The sequence below is a fragment of the Cupressus sempervirens genome, chromosome 9 (assembly GCF_028749045.1).
Source record: "Cupressus sempervirens isolate cs-2001-9-10 chromosome 9, ASM2874904v1, whole genome shotgun sequence".
Classification (NCBI taxonomy): domain Eukaryota; kingdom Viridiplantae; phylum Streptophyta; class Pinopsida; order Cupressales; family Cupressaceae; genus Cupressus; species Cupressus sempervirens.
The window spans coordinates 738,572,231-738,589,664 of record NC_143126.1 but is presented as its reverse complement, the minus strand read 5'-3'; positions in this window follow the sequence as shown (position 1 = coordinate 738,589,664).

The following is a 17,434-nucleotide window of genomic DNA, read 5'->3' as shown; positions in this document are numbered from 1 at the left end:
TTTACCAAAGAGACATTGCTTGGTAGATTGGAAGCTCTAGAATTTGATTTGAAACATTCTAGAGAATTGGAAAAAGTTGAGACAACATTCAATGCATTAAAAATCAAACCTAGTTTAGCAAGGAGCACAAAAGTATAGGAAGACATTGCCACTAGTAGCAAGTCCATTGAAGAAAAGATCTATGAAGGAGTGGCTCTTCTCTTGGAAAGAGAAAAATATTGTAAGAATATCTTTAAATGTTGGACTTGTAATGAGTATGGTCATTATGCATCTAAGTGTCCTAAAAGAGACCTAAACTTTAAGGGAATGTTCAAATCTAGAAGACCTAGAAAGTTTTTATATGCTAATGAAGAAAAAGAAGAAGAGGAATCTAATCAAAACATGGGTGAAGATGAATTACAATTTGTAGCTATAAAAGAGGATGATCTTAATAGAGGAGAAAGTGCACTTATCTCACAAGTTTAAAATAAAGATTGGATCATTGATATTGGTTGTTAAAATCACATGACTGGTGATATGACCAAGTTTGTCAAATTCAAAAGCCATCATGAAGGAATTGTCAAAGTGGGGAATAATATAGCCTGTCATATTACAAGAATTGGATCTATAACACTTGATGGTAAAACATATACCGATGATGTTTATTTTGTTGATGGATTGAAGCATAACTTGTTAAGTGTTGGATAGCTTATGGAAAAAGGCTATCAACTACAGTTTGGTAATGACACATGCATTATCAAGAATAAGGAAGGGACACTACTTGGCACTAGCACAAAAATGATAGGTAATGTATTTCAGTTAAACTCCACAATAATAACATGTTTAGTAGCAAAGATTGACAACAATTGGTTATGGCACAAAATTTTTTGTCATATTAACTTTGATAACTTTATGAAGGCTAGTAATACACTTTCTCTAAGGGATTTGCCCAAGATCACTAAGCTCACTGACACTATTTCTAAGGAATGTATTTGGGCTTACCAAAAGAGAGTCTTATTTTCTAGAAATTAGTTTTGTACTACACAAAAGTTGGAATTAGTTCATATAGATCTAAGTGGTTTTATAAGAAGAAGAGGATTCTATGGAGAAAGGTACTTTATGATTTTGGTTGATGACTTCACTAGAATGATGTGGGTAGCTTCTCTTAAAGAAAAATTAGAGGCATTTGAGAAATTCAAGATATTTCAGAACAAAGTTAAGAATGAATGTACAGTTAAAATGAAAAGCTAAAGATTAGACAAAGGAGGAGAATTCACCTCTAGGAAATTTAATATCTTTTCTCAAGAGCATGGCATTAGGAAACAATTATCTTCACCCCATACACTTCAGAAGAATGGGATTGTTGAAAGAAGAAACAAATCAATTGTTGAAGCAACAAGAGCTATGTTATTTGAGAATTATGTACCAAAGACCTTTTGGAGAGAAGTCGTCAATACTACGGTATACACACTAAACAAACTGTAAATTAGGAAAGGTATGGAAAAAAAACCCTATGAATTATGGTTTGGTCAGTCACTATCAGTCAAGTACTTCAGGATATTTGGAAGCAAATATTACATCAGAATAGATGATGATATTGGTAAATTTTATCCAAGGAGCAATGAAGGTATGTTTCTTGGATATTCATTGAAAAGTAAAGCTTACAGATGTATCAACTATAGAACAAAAACTATAGTAGAGTTCACAAATGTTAGAATTGATAAAAAATTTGGTACCAAGGAAAAGATAATGGATTATAACTCTAATGGAGATGATTACTCTAGAATGACTAACATAAGTAATATGTTATTCTTCAAGACTAATAATGACATGTAGAATAATGTAAAAATTGAAGATATGAGAGAAAATCAGAGCATAGTACCATAAATAATAATTGAAGCAACAACTCCTACTCCAAATAGGAACTTGATAAGAAATCATCCTATAGATTAGATAATAGGAAGTAAGGAAAAAGGAGTGATGACAAGGAGCATAATTAATGAAGAATTATGTTTGATATATCAATTTGAACTAGGAAGAGTAGATGAAGCAATCAAAGATAATTATTAGAAAGAAGTAATGAAGGAAGAACTCTAGCTGATAATTAAAAATAATAGATGGGAATTAGTTCCTAGACCTAAGGACAAAAATGTGATTTGCACTAAATGGGTATTCAAAAATAAAATGAATGAAGAGGGAGAAGTAATAAGAAAAAAAGAAAGACTTGTATGTAAAGGTTACTCTCAACAACAAGGGATTGATTAGGAAGAGACACATGGCCTTGTAGAAAGAATGGAAGTAGTCAAAATGTTCCTAGCATATGCAGAAAACAAGAATTTTAAGGTATATTAGATGGATGTGAAATCAACATTCTTAAATGAAGAACTTGAAGAAGATGTTTACATTGAGCAACTAGAAGGTTTTCCTTTAACCATAGAAAAGGGTATGGTTTATAGACTAAAGAAAGCATCATATGGATTAAAATAAGTACCAAGTGTTGGAAATAGAGATGGAGTAACTAAGAGGGGAGGGGTGAATCAGTTACCACAAAAATAAATCCACAGATCGTTATATGTCTTAAAATATAGTTGCTGCTGATACTCGGTAACCACACAAATACATATTGAAACTTGATAGGTGTTCTGTTTAACTTATTAAGAATTTAAAGTGATTAACATGCATGCATAAAAAAATAACATGAACACAAGAGACACCAAATTTAACGTGGAAACCCAATTTGGGAAAAACCACCAAGTAACTAGTTACCAATTTTCACTCTTCTGAAGTGAGCCATGTTAGGAGCCAACCCTGTTAAAGGTTACAAAATACACTGTTAGGTGTGACCCTGTTAGAGGATTTAATCACCTTGTTAGAAGTGGCCTTGTTAGAGGTATTTAGAATAATTCAACTAAATTGTCACCTTGTTAGAGAATTTACAAAATGGTTGTTAAACCAACTCTGTTAAGAGATTTTGAATCACTGTTACAATGATTAGAAAGCATCAATGAAGTGATCTAAAATATATGCAACTTATCTTTGCTGAATATAGATCTATGTTCTACTTCACTAGATCCTCACTGATCGAATACAACTTTGCAGCTCTATAAGCATATCTAATCCTTCTTCAACATTCGCTCATATATTCAATATTTTCTCATTCCATATCCATATATTCACACTCTTATGCATCCAAACTCTTACTTCTTATGAATTCACAACTTGACCTTTCATGTATACCTTACAGATTGTCAAGTCGGCTCAATTACAAGTTACAACAACTGAAAAATATTAAATTAGTCGATTGCAAACATTGCATAAAACAATTAAACTTGATTCTTTAGAACCATAAAGTTCTTTGCTGCCTGATCCAACTCGGTGACCACTACTCCAGAATTGTTTCCCCAGTGTTAACCAAGTGAGGCTCGGTAAACACTGCAAACCTTGCAACTTCCTTTGGAGACCGAGTTAACTCGGTAAACACTGAGCTTCCTCTACTTACCAAGTGAGCTCGGTAAAAGCTAACTTTCTCTTCGATGGCCGAGTGAACTTAGTAGTTATTGACTTTCCCTTTATTAACCTTGGGAGCTCGATTAACATTAACTTTTTGCTATAAAATCCTTTGATGCCCGAGTGAGCTCGGTAAGAGTTAACTTTCTATGTAATGTTTAGGAATGCTCGGTAGTCACTATAAATTGCTTTGTTGACTGTCTAAGCTCGGTAGACTCTATCTTATGGCCGATATGACATTTGTGTAACATCAAAGACAATACACAATTAACAATTGTACCCAACAATCTCTCTCTTTGGCATTGATGGCAACACAACATGTCATAGTAGAATGAAATTTGAAAACAAGTCTTTCTCATAAAAATTCTTCGTCTAAGATAGAAAACTCTCCCTCCTACACTAATCTCCCTATGTGAAGGAATTACATGGAAAAATCTTTATTTTAAACAAATTTTAGAGAGATATGATAGTAAAACTCTCCCTCTTTGACAATACATGCCAAAGATAGCTCAACTCAAATGAATTTCAGTGTACCTTTAGTACTGATTCATATGCAATATTTCCTAGTTATGCTACATCAACTGATAGATCTTCAACCTATCATGAGTTGATGCATCACTAAAAATTTATTTTAGTGAACTTCAGATAGGGGAGTGACCCCTAATTTAACTCTTAGATACAAGAATGCATCCTTAGGTAATGGTTTTGTGAATATGTCAACAATTTGTTTCTTTGTATGAATATATTCCAATCTGATCTCCTTAGCTTGCACCAATTCTCTGACAAAATAATATTTTATTGCAATGTGCTTGGTTTTAGAATGCATCACTAGATTCTTAGATATGTTGATTACACTTGTATTATCACAGAACATAACAACTAGTTCTTTGATTTCCATCTTCATGCCTTCCAACAACTGTTTAAACCAAACAATATTAGAATAGTTTACTACTATAGCAACATACTCTACCTCTTTTGTAGATTGAGATGTACAATTCTTCTTTTTGCTTGTCCAAGAAACCAACCTCTTTCCAAGAAAGAATGCACCTCCACTTGTACTTTTTCTGTCATCAAGGTTTTCTGCCCAATCAGCATCAGTAAACACTTTCAAATCCAAATTACCTCCAAACTTATACCATAAACCATACCCTTCAGTTCCTTTCAAATATCTCATTATTCTTTTGATTTCCATAATGTGATTTACTCTTTGTTTTGCTGAAAATCTTGCTACAATACCAACTGTAAGGGCAATATCTGGCCTAGTATGAACTACATACTGCAATTTTTCAATCATAGATCTATACAATGTTTGATCTACTTCTTTTGATTCATCTTCTTGGTATGTTTTAATCTAGTACACATAGGAGTCCCAACTAGTTTACAATATTCCATTCCAAACTTTTTCAATATCTCCTTGATGTATTTTGATTGAGTGATGTAGATACCATTTTTATTCTGTTGAATTTGAAGACCAACAAAGAATTTGATCTCACCAAACATACACATTTCAAATTCCTTGTTCATTTGTTCTGAGAATTCTTCACACAGATCATCATTCCCTATGAAAATAGTATCATCTACAAATATTTCTACCAAGACAATCTTATTATATGGTCCTTCCTTAATATACAAGCTATTGTTATCATTAGTTCTTTGAAAACCAATCTGAATAAGATAGTTATGAAATCTTTCATACCATGCTCTAGGAGCTTGTTTCAGACCGTGTAATGCCTTGTGTAATTTGCAGACCATGTTCTTCTTATCTAGATCAACAAAACCTTTAGGTTGTTTAATATAAACCTCTTCATCCAAGATACCATTGAGGAATACTGACTTGACATCCATCTAATAAACTTTGAATCCTTTGTGAGAAACATATGCTAGTAAGATTCTCACTCCTTCCAATCTTGCAACAGGAGTAAAAGTTTCTCCATAGTCTATTCTTTCTTCTTGAGCATATCCTTTGCATACTAGTCTAGCTTTGTTTCTTTATACCTTACCATCTTCATCCAACTTGTTTCTAAATACCCACTTGGTTCCAATCACATTTTTATCTTTAGGCCTAGGTACAAGAGTCCATGTCTTGTTTTTCTCTATTTTCTCTATATCTTCATTCATAGTCTCAATCCAACTATCATTTTCTAAAGCATCTTTGATACTTCTAGGTTCAAAATCAGCAAGTAAAAAAGTACCTTTCAACTCACTTCTTGTCATGGTTCCTTTAGATTTGTCTCCAATGATTTCATCTGTTGAATGATGTCTCCTGACATATTTAGCTAATATGGGTTCCTTGCCTTTTGAATGGATTTCATTATTATCCTCTTGCATTTCAACTTTAGGTTCTGCCTGTTCTAGCTCAGTAGATATTTTCTTGGTAGATGCTAGCTCGGGTCCTTCAGACTTGGTAGACACTTACTCGGTAGACACTAAATTTAACTCGATTTGTTGTGGCTCAGTTTGAACTTCCTATAACTCTGTTATAGATGACTCGGGAGTAGAAGATTCCTAATTCTCTGATGTAATTGGTACTGTATCAGGTTCAATGAAGACAAACCTTCTATAATCTTCTGGTTCCCTTTTGCTTTCTTCTTCAAGCCTTTCTGCAAACTCATCAACTTTCACATGTGCACTTTCTATGACTTTGTGAGTAGACAAGTTCAAACATCTATATGCTTTACTTTTGCATGAGTATCCAAAGAATATACCTTCATCACCTTTCACATCAAATTTTCCTTTTCTAGATTCTTTCAAAATGTAACATTTACTTCCAAAACTTTAAGGTAACGTACATTAGGTTTATAGCCATACCATAACTCATAGGGGGTTTTGAATGAGTCTTTCTTTAGCTGCACTCGGTTCAAGGTATAAACTACAGTGCCGATAGCTTCCTTCCATTATTTGATAGCAATTCTCTTTTCAATCATTAAAGTTATTGTATAACCCATGATGGATCTGTTCCTTCTTTTAGCTATTCCATTTTGCTGGGGTGTTCCAGGGGTTGATACCTGTCTTTTGATTCCTCTTTCAATGCAAAAGTTATTAAACTCATGTGAAATGAATTCTCCACCTCTGTCTGACCTCAAGCATTTTAATATTTTCCTTGTTTCCTTTTTTACTCTAGCTAAATACCATTTGAACTTGGCAAATGCTTCTAATTTGTTTCTTAGATACATGACTTCCATCATTCTTGAGTAATCATCAACAAAAAGAATGAAGAACTTTTCTCCAATATAGCTTTCAATTCCAATGGGTCCACATAAATCAATATGCACAATTTCTAATATATCTTCAAACTTATAGTTTTTACTTTTAAAAGTAGTCTTTCCCATTTTTCCAATCTGACAATTTTTGCATAGACTGACCTCAAGTTTCTTTATGTTAGGAATGCCTCTTACTTTCTTGAATTTTCTTATCTTTACTAGATTACCAAAGTTAACATGACAAAATCTTTTATGTCATAACCAACTTTCTTCTACTTGAGCAATGAAACATGAACATTCACTTAGTTCAAGATAGAAGAAGTTACCTTTAGTTTGAGTACCTAATCCAATTAGCTTTCCTTTGTCATCCAGCAGTCTTGCTTTACCATGCATGAATTCTACTTTGAATCCATTATTGAGTAGTTGTGCCACACTTAACAAATTATGCTTTAGTCCTTCTACTCAATAGGTATTATCACATATAAGTTCCTTGGTTAGAGATATTCTTCCTCTTCCTTTTATACAACAAGGCTCATTGTTACCAAATCTTACTCTGCCACCATCGTAGTCTTCAAAGTATTCAAACTTAGTTTTGTCACCAGTCATGTGATGAGAACAACCACTATCTATGATCCATGTATCATTTTTTCTCATATGAGAAATGAATGCCATTTCCTCATCATTATCAAATTCATCTTTCATAGCAGTGTAGACAATTTCATCTTCTTCTTCATCATTAGAATCATTAGAATCTTTAGCCATAAAACATGTTTTCTTACCTTTATCCTTGAATGATTTGAAATTTTTCTTTCCATTCCATTTGTGATCTTTCTTCTCATCTTTATTCTTCTTGTTTGGACACCTAGCAGCAATATGACCAACTTTTTCACGTGAAAAATAGATTAGGGGTACTTTACCTTTGTATTTTCCTCTACCTCTAGAATATTTCCTTGCTAGAAGGGCTTCAATTACTTCAAGATCACTGTCTAAACTTTGGTTTGATTCATCTTCACTTTCTAACTGGGATTTCTTATTCCCTTTCTCCTTGAGTGAAAGTTTGGCTTGAAATGCTTATTCAATGTTCTTGGAAGCTGGAACGTAGTTATCAAAGTTGTCTAGTTCAAATGCAATCAATCTTCCAACTATAGCCTCTATATTTATCTTATGATTTGCTTCACATCTTTCTTGAATTGCATAAACTTTGATTGCGTAAATGGGAAGTAGAGTTCTGAGAACTTTACTTATAGCTCTCTCTTCCTAGATATCTCCTCTAGATGCTTTGATTGCACTGACACATGCTTTGACTCTTTCAACATTTTTTGCAATGTTTTCATCCTCTCTCATCCTCATTTGATCAAATTGTCCTCTTAGACTTTCTGCTTTGGCTCTTCTAACATTATCATCTCCTCCATAGATCTCTTTCAACTTTTTCCACATTTCAAAAGTAGATTTGCATTCCTTGATATCATCAAATTATTCATAGCTCAGAGTAGATGCTATATTTATCATCATAATGTTGTGGGACTTCTTTTCAAAAATATCATTGACAGATACTGTACCAGTTGATTTTGCATATTTTCATCAAGGTATTTTAGTCCTGTATCTCCAATAGAAGCTAGATGGAGTCTCATCAACCCTTGCCATGCTGAGAAGTTGTCCAAGTCAAGTCTTGGAATTTCCCTCTTATAAAACATCCTGATCTTTAGCTTAGATCCTTGAAATCTTATCCTGCAAGCACCAAGAGCTTTGATACCAATTGTTGGAAATAGAGATGGAGTAACTAAGAGGGGAGGGGTGAATCAGTTACCACAAAAAAAAATCCACAGATCCTTAGCTGTCTTAAAATATAGCTACTACTGATACTCAGTAATCACACAAATAAATGTTGAAACTTGATAGATGTTTTGTTTAACTTATCAAGCATTTAAAGTGATTAATATGCATGCATAAAGAAATAACATGAACACAAGAGACACCAGATTTAATGTGGAAACCCAATTTGGGAAAAACCACCAAGTAACTAGTTGCCAATTTTCAGTCTTCTGAAGTGAGCCCTGTTCGGAGCCAACTTTGTTAAAGGTTACAAAACACACTATTAGGTGTGACCTTGTTAGAGGATTTAATCACCCTGTTAGAAGTGGCCTTGTCAGAGGTCTTTAGAACAATTCAACTGAATTGTCACCTTGTTAGAGGATTTACAAAATAGCTGTTAAACCAACTTTGTTAAGAGATTTTGAATCACTGTTACAATGATTAGAAGGCAACAATGAAGTGATATGAAATATATGCAACTTATCTTTGCTGAATAGAGATCTATGTTCAACTTCACTAGATCCTCACTGATCACATATAGCTTTGCAATGCCATAAGCATATCTAATCCTTCTTCAACATTCTCTCATATATTCAATATTCACTCACTCCATATCCATATATATTCACACTCTTATGCATCCAAACTCTTACTTCTTATGAATTCACAACTTGACCTTTCATATATACCTTATAGATTGTCAAGTTAGCTCAATTACAAGTTACAACAACTGAAAAATATTAAATCAGTCAGCTACAAACATTGCATAAAACAATTGAACTTGATTCTTTAGAACCATAAAGTTCTTTGCTGCCCGACCCAGCTCGGTGACTATTGCTCCAGAATAGTTTCCACAATGCTAACCAAGTGAGGCTCGATAAACTCTACAAAGCTTGCAACTTCCTTTGGAGACCAAGTTAACTCGGTAAACACTGACCTTCCTTCGCTTACCGAGTGAGCTCAGTAAAAGCTAACTTTCTCTTCGATGACTGAGTGAACTCAGTAGTTATTGACTTTCCCTTTGTTAACCTTGGGAGCTTGGTTAACATTAACTTTCTGCTACAAAATCCTTTGATTCTCAAGTGAGCTCGGTAAGAGCTAACTTTCTATGTAATGTTTAGGAACACTCGATAGTCACTATAAATTGCTTTGCTGACCATATGAGCTCGGTAGACTCTGTCTGATGGCCGATATGAAATTTGTGTAACATCAAAGACAATACACAATTAAAAATTGTATCCAACACCAAGAACCTCGTATGCAAGGTTGGACTTGTTAAAGGAAAAATAGATGGTAACTTGTACTTGAAGAAAATAGAAGATGGCTTACTAATAATTATTATATTTGTTAATGACTTCATTTTTGGTGGAATTGATGAAGCCACTAACAAATTATTAGAAAACATAAAGAATGAATTTGAAATGAGCATGATAGGTGAAATGAATTTTTTCTTGGGATTGCAGATTGTTCAAAACAAAGAATGTATCTTTATTTCATAGACCAAGTATTTAAAAGATTTGGTTTAGAAAATTGTAAACCTATCGGAAATCCTATGGTAACTAGTCATAAGTTATCAAGAAAAGATGAGATGCCTACTAATGAACAAAAGAAGTATAGATCTATGATTGGAGGATTGCAGTATCTGACTCATATTAGACTAGACATAGCAAATGCAGTTGGAATTATAAGAAGAATTCACACTGATCGTAAAGAATATCACTATGCAATAGTAAAAAGGATATTTAGATATTTGAAAGGAACATCAGATTATGGTATTTGGTATGACAGAAACAATGACTTTACTCTTTGCACTTATATAGATGCTAATTGTGCAGGAGATAGGGACGATAGTAAAAGCACTAGCGAAGGAGCATTTTTCCTTGGAGGAAGACTAGTTTCTTGGTTTAGCAAGAAGCAAGATTATAACTGACAAAGTATTGTAGAGGCAGATTATGTTACAATAGAAAATAATTGTAATCAAGTCAATGGATGAAGCAGATGATGAAGGATATTGGAATAAAATTCATAGAAACCATTATCGTTTATTGTGATAAAATAAGTAGAGTCAACATGTCTAAGAATCCTATTTTGTATTCTAAAACTAAGTATATACCAATAAAGTATCATGTGCTAAAAGATAAAGTTGTAGAGAAAGAAATCAGATTGGAGTACATTAACACCAAGGAATAGATTGCAAACATTTTCACAAAGGCTTTACCAAAGGATACATTTGAGTACCTGAGAGGTATGCTTGGGGTTATGCCCCTACCTAGCTCAGAGTGGAAGATGTAGAATTGCATCAGTCTAGGGTACACAACAACATTGTTAGACTAGATTGAATGTTGATGCTTCCTCAATGGGGGAGTATCCATGATGAACAGAGTCAATCAAGGACTCTTCACAATAGGTAATTTGTATGCAATAGTGTCTTTCGACACTTGTATTATGTATAGAATGATATGAGAAAGTTGTAAAGTAGTGAACCGACTTGTGGTTGTGCTGATAGATTGTCATTGATTCAATTTGTGTACTATCTTTGACATTGATGTCAATGGGGGAGAGACAGTGATATGAAAAACATTAGAGAGAACTTTTTTGCAATAAAAGATTTGCATGAAGATTTGAGTGATGAAGAAAATATGTTGGTATTCTTGGAACTAGATTTTTTTTCATATATGTTTCCATCAATAACAAAGGGGGAGATTGTTAGCATGAATGTTGATGCTATGGGGGAGTAGTGTAGAATAGTGTTATGACTGTGTTTGTCATTGATGACAACATAGAATAAGGTTGCAAAAAATTAACAAAGTAGCAAACTGAGAATTATGTGTTAAATACATTACATTGCATATTTTCATATTCATAGTTCTTACCAGCATATACTACAACATGTATTTGACATGAGGGAAAGTGTACAAAACCTGAGTCAATAGTGTATGGAAGATGTTAATGATTTACAGAGAACTGTAGAAAAATAGAGCATTAGGAAAATAGTTTCTAATGTATGATCAATAAAACACATTGTGATTTAAATGAAGGGTTGCATAGCTCACTGGAGGAAGTAAACTGACAACTAATGATGTTAGCAACTACATAGGTGCAAAAGTCACACATGTGGAAGTTTGTGAACAACTATGAGCTGAAAGTATTAATTAAATGTGTACTTTATTTAATTAAATATGGAGCTAACTCAAATTAATGTTAAGTGTATGGAGATGACTCAAAGGATTAATGATTGAGTATGGTATAAAGGAAAGATATTTTATGAGTTCTAGAGGTAATGAGAGTGATTGAGAAGCAAAAAAGACTTGCGAATTGTGAAGTAGAAGAGTAGAATAATCTGCTAATGCATGTAAGTGACCTTGAGAGTTACTGATGAGTCCTAGATCTATTTGCATGATCTAAAGGTGAAGAAGTCCAATGTATTGGATAGAGGAAGAGAAAAGAGATTGTTTCACATTTATTATTTTGAATGGAATAGCACTGAGATCAATTGGATAGTGGGTTCATTGATTTGATCCTAAAGTTGTTTGGAAAATGGGTTCAACTGCCTTCTACAACTCCTAACAAGGTTGGAATCACCTAATAGGGATTCAAAGTCTCCTAATAGGGACTCTTTGTACTAAGTATTGTAGCAAGACTCCTAAAAGGGTCTATCCTCTAACAAGGGATATTCAGATTAGTACATTATTTTGTGGGCATCATTCCCATCGAGGCATTTTCTTTGATCAAGGGTTTTCGTAGTCAACATATCTGGTGTATTTGTGCATACACATTTCTTTTCTATTGTTGTTTACTTTGGTTGCCTAACCAAGAATTGTATAATTAATATATAATTTATTCACCCCCCCTCTAAGTTATATTGGTGATATACTATTTCTAACAATTGGTATCAGAGAATTAGGTCCTTGAAAGAAAGATTAACAATTTTGGGAGATCCATGGAAAATCTATTTAGGAAAGAAAGTCCTAGATTCGATGGCACAAACTATGATAGCTAGAAGGGCCTTATAAAAGGTGTTGGGGCCTAAAAAGGTGCTAACAAGGCCTTAGAAAGGTGATTGGGCATAAAAAGGTACTATGGGGCCTTGAGAATGGTGTTTTAGCCTAAAAAGGCATGTTGGGGGCCTAAAAAGGCACTAATGGGGCCTTAAAAAGGCATTGAGGCCTAAAAAGGTGTGATGGAACCTTGAAAAAGGCACTAGGGGATGGAAAAAAGGTTTGAGGGAATTGTGGTCTCTCAAACATATGCTTACTTATTTTGAGCCTCTCTTAGTTGAGGATGAAAGAGTCTGACAGATATCTAGGTTTTTCAGGATAGCGTTGACATATTTGTTGAAAGGATGTTGGATTAATCATGGTCTCTACAACATAAATGAGACTAAAAATCCATTGGGAGTTGTTCTTGATAGGATGGAAGAAAAGGGACTCTACAGGAACATCTTTCTACTATTTGTGTTGTGCTAGATTTTCCAAATCCCAACAAGATGTTTCAAGACATAACTATGCTACTTCGTAATTAATGGATCCTCTTCTTGATTATTTTTGTTGAAGTTAATAGGGAAATAAAACATTCCATAATGTATTTAAATATTTTTCAATATAGTGGGCCTAACCATTGATTTCATATAAAATTAGTCTAGGTACGCAAACATGTTCTAAAGGAGCAATAATAATAGATGGACACCATCTCAATATGAAATTAATAGATCATTAGTTTGTGTAAGAATTTTCCTTAGAGAAAAATTCACCCTAGACTAAGGAACTCAAACAAAAGCACAATAGTAGACCAAAGAGAGAGTATGATCAGAATGACGATATATTCATTCAATATTCCATAACAATTGAAAAATACACTAGGAGTCCCTATATATAAAGGCCTTTGGAAAGTTTTTAGAATGCATAGAATTCAGCAACATGATAAGTAATAAAACCACGCACATGTCCACCAGATATGGGTTATCCTCCATTAAGCACATGAGTAAGTGCGATGATGAGAGGATAAGGCTACAAAGGTGTAGCACACAAAATAATGTTGTAGAAAACATGTGCTAAAATGGGAGTGCAAATAACTATGCCACCTACATGAAAACTAAGTGAATAATGCAAACTCTAGTGTTGTAGACACCATGTGCTGAATTAGAGTTACTTACTCCAGTGTTGTCAACATGACAACTTATGAGAGTGTGCAAACTCTTAAGTGTCTCACCTAAATAAATAATAAAATAATGCAATATAATAAAATAATGCATTAACATTTAAGTAAACTTAAGTAAAGTGTAAATAGTAAACACTTATTTACACCAACATCCCCCCTTAGGTGCAACTTAGGGGAGTGCCCATAAGTTCACAAGAACTAGGATGGAATGCATAAGGGGTCCCGGCTACTAGGCCATGTTAGGTACCCATGTACATAATTAAATGAAACCTCTCATAAAGTAGAGAAAGAGGGAAAACCTCATGGGAAAAACTCTCCCCCAAGAGAGATGAAAAAACAAGATGCATGGATGGATGGAGTAATCAAGACCCCCCATTACGACATACATAAAGTATGTACAATATAGAGGAATGTGAGAAGAATGAAATCCCATTAAAGGAAAAGTTCTCCCTTACAAGAGAGAAGAAGAAGAGAGACAAAATAGTCTCTTCCCCCCCCCCCCCACAAATGAAGAGTTCCTAGCAGTGATAGCTACCCCGATGTAGAAGCTGATCCAAGACTATAGAATAATCTTCCTCCCCTTTGGAAGAAACAATACCATAGGTACAGATGAAATGCTTCCACTATGTGTGGAAAGAATCCCAATGATCATTGATGCCTCTAAAACTTGTTCAACTGTCCCTATGAAGAAATAATGTAGAACCTATCCCAAAAAATGTACTATCTCCTCAACTAACAAAGAGACCTTCTACAACTATTGTACATAAGTATCCACAATCACATCAACCTATAGGGATTGACCATGTAGAGAATGGATAGTGGGTTAGAGTGAGACCTCACAAAATTTATAGAAGGATCTTCTCCATCAAAGAGAAGATGTATATCATCAATGATGTCCTTCAAATCTGCAATGTGTGACTGCACAAATAAACTTGAAATATTTTCTATGTAGTCATCCTCTGGCACTAGATCTGGAAGACTGTGTGTACCCTACTTTTCTAGACCTATCATTGTTGTAATATATTAATGTGGAATGAGCTGATGTCATTACCTCTTGCTACAACTATTGATAGAACCCCACATATCTGAATCTGTTGAAGCACTATTGGTAGTGTCACTATCAGTTTCCACACTATATGATGTGTGGAGAGGATTAGAGGATAGGCTTGGTGAACTTTCCTCAAAGTGCACATCCTTCTCCACAAAGATTTTATGTGTCTTAGGATCCATAAGCTTGTTTTCCTTCACACCATCTTCATATCTAATCAAAGTACAAGGCCTAGGTGGTGGTGCTTTGCAATCCCTGGAAGATATGTTTGCCCATACTAAAAAACTAAAGACTCTGAAGTTTTTCACAACTTGTTTTCTACCACACCATACCTCAAAAGGAGTCTTTCTATCTAATATAGGCTAAGGATACCTATTAAGTATGTGATTTGAATTTCTAATTGCTTTGACTTCAAGTGATGGATCAAGAGACTTGGCTTTTATCATGCAACTTGCCATGGACTTAGGAGTTCAAATCCTCAATGCTGCAACATTTCACTTTTATGGACTAAATGTTGGTTGATTCTAAAGATCAATTCCCTCAATTTTGTAAAAGTCTTTAATTCTTTTGTTCATGTGTCTTCTTTCATTTTGCATCCTTAGAACCTTGATGACTTTTTAACCTTGATGGATTTTTTTGATTTCTATTCAACATGAGTCTTGAAGGCTAGAAACTTATCAAACACTTCATTGTTGTGATGAAGAAAGTAGACCCAAGTATAGTATGAAAAGTCATCAATGAAAGTGATTATATAGGGACCCTAGCTGACTAATGTCACTGCAAAAGGACTTGCTAGTACCATGTGAACCAACCAAAGAAAAATTAGTGCTCTTGAAGACTTCCCTTTATGTAACTTCTCCTCTAGATGCATATCCACTAAAGTTGTTGAACATTCACCTTGGAAACATTTTATTGTCGGTAAATGTTTGACCATTTTATTTGAGAAAAGTTGATGAAGATAGAAGAAGGAAAGATGAAAAAACTACTCATGCCATAATTGGATTTGTGAATTTGATTGTGTCAACAAGGCTTGTGATGGAGACTTGGGCACAAATTGGGAGAAAGAATACAACCTTTTTTCATGATTAACTTTCCCCACTACAACCACTAAATCATCTTTTAGATTGTGCACTTTTACTAGGTCACAAAGGAAGTCAACTTTATGATCATCTCCAAGGTGATTGATTTGGTAAATTGAGAGGAGATTAGAACTTAGGTTTAGAACATAGAGAACATCTTTGAACTCTCCATTTTCCATCTCCACATTTCCTTTCTCTTCAACTTCCATTTTTGTATCATCTCCTAGAAAGATGTTTGGTAACTTTGATTGCTTTATTGAAGAAAAATCCTCCTTTGAAGAACGCATATGATATGAGGCACCAAAGTCAAGAATCCATTGCTTTGAAGAACTTTAATTTTCCATGATTGCTTGTCGTTTTCCCTGTGAATCTAAAGAAGATCTTTTCTCCTTGTTAGCATTAGGCAGTGGAACATTATGTTTTTTTATGATGTCGATCAAGTCATCAATCTTTTTATGATGATGATAATGTTTTTCATGATCCATTTTCTTGTAATAAGTACACTTTTCTTGTCCTTATTATTGTCTCCCTTCTTTTTTGAATTTGAAGACTTGCCTTGTTGATTTGATTGTGTTGTTGTCTTTTCTGCATCCTTTGAATTGTTTGTCTTCCATTTCTTATTCTTGCCCTTTCCTTTATTTGAAGATTGACTAGCTAAATTTTGAGAACCCTCATTATTGGCCACCAATGCCTTAGAATTTGGTGAATTGAGAATCCTCATTGATTTCAACTTCTTTTCTTCCTTATCTAATAGATCAACATAATCATCAAGAGAGACTTTCTGATAGGAAGACCCTAAAGTAGTCTTTGAGGTGTTATAAGTAGAAACAAATGTGTTGTACTTAGATGGTAGCTTATTATGAATGAGATAAATTAACTTATCATATTTAATAGGACTCCCACAATCATTAAGATTTGTCCCTAGTTCATTCACCTTAATGATGGAATTTTGTATGGAATAAAATACCTTAGGATCAAAGGAGACAAGCTCATCTTAAATTTTGAAAACATCCTCTTGAGAAATTTTACCATATAGGTTTTGGAGAGTATCCCAAGCTTCCTTGGATGTATGAGACTTTTGAATCTAATGCATGAGCTTGTCATCAACCTCCAAAAAAATATCAAATAGGGCTTTCCTATCCATTATTTTCTAATCAGTGATTTCACTAGCAGATACTTGATCACCTATTGTTTTAGCAAAGGTATTGTTTACATATTGAGAAACTCCTTTATGCATTAAATGATACCACATTTTAATAGACCATGTAGTATAGTTATGTGGAGTTAATTTTGGAAACTAAAAATTTTCCATAATGCACAAAATGAAAGGAAACTATAGAAAAAAAGGAACACAACACCAAGAACACCCCCCTTTTTCACTAAATCAAGAATCCCCCCTAAAAAAGATGCTTTGCGCACTTTATATATAGTGTGATTATAATGGCCACTTGCCAATTTTGGCCTTAGTAGACTTCTAATTTTTCCTTTTACAACCTCCTTATGGAGTTCACAACTAGAAAATTATAATGTATCTCAGATATACAACAATTCTGAAGATATTTCAAAGTATTACAATGCAAAAAAGGACCTAATTCTAAAAGTGACACTTTTGTCCACACAAACCTATAATCTGATTGCATATCTAGAAAGTA